A 7355-nucleotide genomic window follows, 5' to 3' on the forward strand; every position below is an offset into this window, starting at 1 on the left:
TCTTTCTTTCTTTCTTTCTTTCTTTCTTTCTTTCTTTCTTTCTTTCTTTCTTTCTTTCTTTCTTTCTTTCTTTCCTTCCTTCCTTCCTTCCTTCTGGAGCTTTTGTAAATCAGAGAATATTTAAAAAGCCTCAGACAACCTCTAGAAACACCAGGAGGTCAATGGCTGTCTCTGAGCCATTTTGAAATTGTAGGCATGAAACTGTTATTGTTGTTAGGGCAAGAGAGATTAATCTGTTCTAAGTTAATTATTTATTGCGGGGGTGAGGGGGAAACAACTTTAGGACTTCTGGGAGCCAAGATGGTGGAGTAAGAAGTAAGTCGCTCTTACTTTTCCTTATTGACCTATAAAAACCTTATTGACTTCTAAAAAAATAAAAATATTGTCCCAGGAAAAACCTTGGAACAGCCGAGCCAACAGAAAGACAGGGTGCAGCAGTGTTGTAGTCTGGGAAGCTTGGGGGATTAATGGGAAAAGTCCCTCTCACTCTAGTGGAAGGGGAGGAGTACAGGATACAGAAGCTGTCCCAGCAAACTAGAAAGAACTATGGAGTATGAATGCAGATTGAAGCATACTATTTGCTCTTTTTTCTTTTGTTGTTTTTTTTTCTTTCTCGTAGTTCCTTCCATTGGTTCTAATTCTTTTTTACAACATGACTAATGTGAAAATATGTCTAATATGAATGTATATATAGAGCCTATATCAGATTGCATGCTATCTTGAGGAGTAGGGAGGGAAAAGGGGGAGAAAATTTAAAACTCAAAAACTTATTGAAGTGAATGTTGAAAACTAAAAATAAATACATAAATTAAAAAAAAAAACTTTAAAAAGAAAAGAAAACCTGTCTTGTATCTGATTTTGAATACGATGCATGTATTTCAAAACCATTTTAGAAGCAGTGTGCTTCAGTGGAAAAGTCATAGAACCTGGGGATCAGAAAAGTCCATGGTTCAAATACTACCACCAACACTAGTTGTGTGATTAGGAGAATGACAAATAACCTTGCTGGTGCCATAGCCTTATCTCTAAAATGGAGAGAATGAAAACTGTGGAATCTTCCTTACGGGGGCATGATGTGCATCAAATATAAAAATGTTGGTAAAGTACTTTGGACACTACAAAGAATTCTATAAAATTAGATACTTTAAATCACTTCTAAAAGATGAATTATACCTTTCACTAAAAAAGAAAAAGATCAGCAGCTTTATGCATTAAGAAAATGGTTTTCCCCCTCTAACTCTAAAACGATCCAAATTGTCCAGTTACTCATACTTTAAAATTATTCTTCACAGCTCACTTTTTAATTTTTTTTCCTGAAAAGTTGACTAGGTTTGTATGCACAAAGCCAATGGAACACAGATGGAGAGGTGACTGCTTAATCAGCAAGTCTGCAAAGCTTCCAAATCCAGGTGAAAATATTTGTCATAATAAGGCTTATTGAACAATTCAGTATTTTTAAATCCACAGCAATATATGTCAGAAAAAAAATTATTTAACCTTAACATGATACAACCTTTTGTTTACCATTATACTAGAGTTAGCAATGATCTTGTTCAAAACTGGGGAAAATAATTTCTTTTAGTAGCTCAATAGAAACCCTTGATGAAAGAAAGAAGGAAGGAAAGAAAGAGAAAGGGAGACAGGGAGGGGATGAAGAAAAGAACAAAAGAATGAAGGAAGGAGGAGCATGATGTAGAAAATAAAGTACTAGATTTGGAGTTAGGAAGACCTGTATTCCAATCCTGATTCAGGCATTTACGAACTCTGCTCCCCTAGACAAATCACTTATATTTTCTGAGCAGGTTTCCTCATCTATAAAACTGCAATTTGACAACCTTGGAAAATTCATAAAATGGGAGCTATTATTATGAAAAATTAGTTAAACTGCTATCCCACCAGAGAAGAGCTAGAAGCAGTGGGAAGAAGTTGTATAGATATCTAAAGGAAAACTTCACAATCAATAGAGTTATCCAAAACTTCAATGGGCTGCCTGATGAGACTGAAAGAATGCACATTGGGTAGAAGGGACTCCATGTAAAATACATTTTGGACTTGTCAGTCACTGGGAACCCTTCAAATTGTGAGATGCTGTGATTCTGAGATAACAGGTCTATTGAAGTATTATTATAGATAATTGGCTTCCCAAAAATATTATGATAGCTAATGTTGATTCTGGTGGAAGCAAACAAAATATGACTTACTAAAGAATTCAAAACAAAAGAGATACTTTTCAAAAGAAAATATAAATGAAAAATAAAATAAATGTTTTGGTAGAAATGTAGCTGTGAATAAATCTTTGGAGAGAACAGTTACTTAAATCACATTAAATATCATTTACACTATAGTTAATTAAGTTTCAGAATTCCCCATAAATTATGAAGAAATAGTTTCAATTGTCACAACACCTACATTTTGACAAGAGAGCAAAATTTTATTTTTTCCCTAATTTCTCTCTAATTTCTTCAAAATGAAAAAGAAAACACAAATGTGAAATATGATAGCATAAGCCCATAATATCATGGTGACCTCAGCTTTCTTACTTTCTAACATGTGGGTCCAGAATCCAGTACTTTTTTATTGTTTTCTCATTTTTAGTATATTATTGGAACCAAATAGATAAAGAAAAATCAGAAATTATAGAGCTCAATTACTCAATATTTGATAAATGATAAAGCATAAATTGCTTAGGCACAAACTCTCTACTTGATAGAATAGCTTGGAAATTGAAAAACACAGTGACCCCTCAAAAATGGACATATTACACCGTAGATACAGCTAGGTAAGGATATAGACTGGAACTATGACTTCATTGGCATAAAGAACCAAAAACGAAAAACAAACAAACAAACAAAAAACATAAAACAAAAAACAAAAAACCCTCCAGAGTCAATTCTCTCTACCAATGCCAATTAGTACCTTATCTATAACTTGTAGTATTACATCATATAGCAAAATAAATGTGAAGTGGATTCATGAACAGAATAATAAACATTACACCTTAAAATTTAGATGGGCAACATTTCATACACCTTTAACAGCAGGGCGAGGGAGTGGATTATTAACTGAACAATGAGTGGAAAAAAAATTATAAAAAGTATAAAAGATAATTTTGGTTGCATGAAATTAAAGAGTGTTTGTACAACCACAATTAATGCAACTAAGAAAGAGGCAAACTGGGGCAACTAGGTGACACAGTCGATAGAGCACTGGCCCTGGAATCAGGAGGACCTGAGTTCAATCCAGCCTCAGATACATAATATTTACTAACTGTGTGACTCTGGGCAAGTCACTTAACCCCAATTGCCTCACCAAATATATATATATATTTACCCCCCCCACACACATATATAATATGAAAAAATGACCAAAAGCCATACCTCAACAGATAAGTGGTTAAAGAAAATGAGCAGTCATTTTTTTCTTCTGTTTTATTTTGTTTCTTCTTTCTCCCATTGGTTCTAATTCTTCTTTACAACAAGACTAATGTGAAAGTATATTTAGTAGGAATGTATATGTAGAGCCTATATCAGATCTCATACTGTCTTGGGGAGGGAGGAGGGGAGGGAGGGAGAGAAAATTTAAAAACTCAAAAGTTTATGGAAGTGAATGTTGAAAACTAAAAATAAATTAATTAATAAAAACAGAAAATAGCAGTTCTCAAAAATATTCAAATTATTAACAATCATATGAAAGAATGCTTTAAAATACAAAGAATAGGAGAAGTACAAATTAAATAGTTCTAAGTTTTTCCCTCATACCCAGAAAACTCTAAAGATGAGAAAAGATGAGAATGGTCAATGATGGAGGGTTCATGGAAAATAGGAACACCAGTTCATTGTGGATGGAACTAGGGACTGGTAGAATCATTCTAGAAAACATTTTTGTATTCTAAAATGAAAGTGAATAAAGTGTTCATATTATTGGACTATGTGGTTCCATGTTTGCTGTATACTTAAATGAATTCAATGTTAAAAAAAGTCCCAAGTATTTAAAAATATTTATAATATTTGCAATAAAAAAGAACTAGAAACAAAGTAGATTCCCATCAATTAAAGGATGGTTGAACAATTTTGGTGCACAAATATAATGGGACATTGCTACGCTGTAAAAAATGACAAATTGGATGAATACCAAAAGCACTGAAAGGAATATCTATCAATCAAGAAACATTTATTAAGCATCTGCTGTGTCCTAGGCACTGCTAAATGCTGGGGATACAAAAAGAGACAAAAATACAATGCCTTCATGGAACTTACATTCTAATGGTAGAGACATATAAACAAATTCATACAATCTATATATAGGAGAAACAGGAAATAATTAATGGAAAAGAGTTACTAGAATAAAGAGGGATGGGATTTTAGTTGGGACTTGAAAACCAGGGAGGTTGGTAGTTGGAATGGAAGAGAAAGAGAGCATTCCAGGTATGGAGGACAGCCAAAGAAAACTGAGACATGGACTGTCTTGTTCATGAAAAAAAAAAACAAAACAAAACAGGAGGCCAATGTCATTATATGGAAGAGTATGTGTTGAGGAGTAAAGTGTAAGAAAATTGGAAACATAGGAAAGGGCTTTGCTATTAAGGGGTTTAAATTAATGTATAGTAATAGAAGCTATCTTGATTTACATGTAATAGAGGCTAAAGTAAGGCACATCTTTGCACACAATAACATTTATTAGCAGGATATGCTGCCTGCCAATAAATGGGTCAATTGATAACAAAGACTCCAGGTAAAAGGGCAGTTCCCCTTATATAAGTATTGGGGAGTATAGAACAAAGAACAGAACCACAGGATTGAGGGTAACATGATTGGTTATAAAGTTAAGGTGTGGAAAACAACATGATTGGTTGGAAGTTTAATAATGGGAGCTAGCAATGACTCCACCATCCCTCCCATTCTTCTTTCATGAGACTAAGAAATGCTCCTTGGTTGAGTTCAGGTGTGAGATAGTAGCCCAGACGTTTGGACAGCAAACCAGATAGCTTAGTGGTGTGAATACATAAGGCCTGATTCTCTTGTGTTCAGGTATATTTTCAAGGTCAGTAAAATTCTTTGAGGGAAGAATAGATCAGTGAATAGCAGGAGAGCTTGATTTATAAAATTAACTCATTACAGGCAGCTGAATTCCAAACTAATTTCAGAGACAAAAGCCATGACTTAATCAGTTACAGGACAAAATCAATTGCTTGTAAATAGGATCAATAAATAAATGATACCATACCAATCTTAATCTTCTCCAAAGAAAACAATATAGCAATAGGTCATTGTGGGTGTAACAATCCTGGATGATACACAAACCAGATTAAAATACAATTGAAAAATGTGTAACAAAATAAGTAAAAATAGAATAGAATCTAGATAATTTTAATATGTGGTGTTCCAAGTCAATATGTAGCCTTTAGGGAACAGTACAAACACTTTAGTAGCCATGTTTCTATTGGAATTTGATACCTTTGGACTAAGGCTTGCTGAAATATAACAAGTTAGGGAAGGAAATGGGTTTGCTAATGGTTGGCAATAAATTAAAGCAACACATGTTTATTAAATGCTTTACTCTGCCCCAAGCACTATGGGCTCAGGAGTTTATTTCTGTTGGGGAAATCCACAAATACATATACAGAGTCATGTTAACAACAAGTCAATAGGCCACTATAAAAAGCAGTTGGTAGTTTTCTGATTTTCTGAGTGCCAAATGATCTCAGATTTTATTTATCTTGTCTTCTAAGTAGGTACATGCAAATATCTGAGATGAGATTTTGACTTCTAAACACCCACATCATTTTGATATACAAGATTGGCTGAATGGCTATCAAAACTATTTGAGGATTAAATTTGAATTCACTTTCTTTTTTGGCCTAAAAGCAATATTTATGATGGTGATTATATACTCAAACAAAACTAAAAAAAAAAATTTTCACATGGTAACCTTAAGGTTTTGGTGGAAGGGTTGGGAAAGTTTTGTAGTTATTGTTGTTATGTTGTTACTGTTTTCTCTTCTTTTCTTGTTGTTTGGTTTTTTTTGAAAGTTTCAGGAAATGGGCTTCTTTAGAGGTGCCAGGCCTGATAATTATCCTAACAAGGTGTATCTGTGGTTCTCTGGTTGGCTACTATAACTTGGCATAGATATAAAAACCTTCTCTCCCTACCCCTGTCACCAACTCCAATCTCTAAATTGTTCAGAAAGGGAGTCTAGAGAACAAAGTAAATTCATTTTATGTATAGGTAAAGGAGAGGGTAGATGATGCTCAGGATTCCAAACAATTGCTACCATTTATTTGAGATTTTCCATGTAGAAAAAAATGAAAATTTTATTTATTTGTTCTGTGGGTTGCTGGATTTTTTAGCTTCCTTTTTCTGTTTACATTAATGAAGTTTCTTCCTTCCTTGTTTCCAAAAAACCTCTAACTTACAGCTAAAGAGAGATTCTGTTTTCTTCTCGTAGGGATTGTCTTAAAATCATAGTCATAGAGAAGACTTTTGGGAACCAAGATGGCAGAGTAAGTAGCAAATCACCTTAACTTTCCAATATTCACCTCCAAACACCGACAAAATAGTGCCACAAAACAAATACTGGAACAGCAGAACCAGCAAAAAGATGGGGTGAAACAATCTGTTAGCTCAAGAAACTTGGAAGATCAGCAAGAAAGATCTGTCTCACTTAGGTAGAAAGGGAATGTCGTCCAGGACAGGAAGCATCCCATCAAGCCAGCAGCAAGCTGCACCTCAGGAAACCAGCAGGAGATACTGAGCCCAGTGTGGTGGAACAGGCAAATACCAACACCAAGACCTATCATGTGCTCCACAATAACCAGGGGAATGGGCAGACTCGAGCAGCCAGACATCCACATGCTTCAACATAGTCATAAGCAAACAGGGAGATGCCAGCAGTATCAGGCACCCCAACCCCACCCCCTCAGTGCAGCACAAGACACAAGGGTTCTCTATGGGCCTCAAGACAATATTAGCGCAGCACCAGGTAAAAAGCCAGGGCCTTCAGCCACTGGCACAAGAGGCCTGAGACAGTGCCCCTTCCACCACTGGAGAATAGCTCAAATTTAAAAGAAAGGGAAAAGCCAAAGAAAGATAAGCAAAAAATAATTAAAAAGAATCTGACCATAAACAATTATTATGGTGACAGAGAAGATCAAGGCACCAACTCAGAAAAGGACAACAACATCAAAACACCTATAGGCAAAATCCCAAAGAAAAATGGGAAATGATCTTACGTCCAGAAAGAACTCATGGAAGAGCTCAAAAAGGAGCTTAAAATCATATAACAGAGGTAAAAGAAAAACTAGGAAGAAAGAGATGAAAGAGAATTATGAAAAAAAGAGTCAATAGCTTGGAAAAAGA

At 34.8% G+C, this 7355-nt stretch overlaps 1 pseudogene; it reads right to left on the reverse strand.

Moving 5' to 3' along the window:
* LOC114024665 overlaps positions 1–6796 on the reverse strand; it is a 130720-nt pseudogene extending 123924 nt beyond the window's left edge.
* Between the last annotated feature and the right edge of the window lie 559 nt (positions 6797–7355).

The sequence above is a fragment of the Vombatus ursinus genome, unplaced genomic scaffold (genome assembly GCF_900497805.2).
Source record: "Vombatus ursinus unplaced genomic scaffold, bare-nosed wombat genome assembly UNPS02014822.1, whole genome shotgun sequence".
In the NCBI taxonomy this organism is placed as follows: domain Eukaryota; kingdom Metazoa; phylum Chordata; class Mammalia; order Diprotodontia; family Vombatidae; genus Vombatus; species Vombatus ursinus.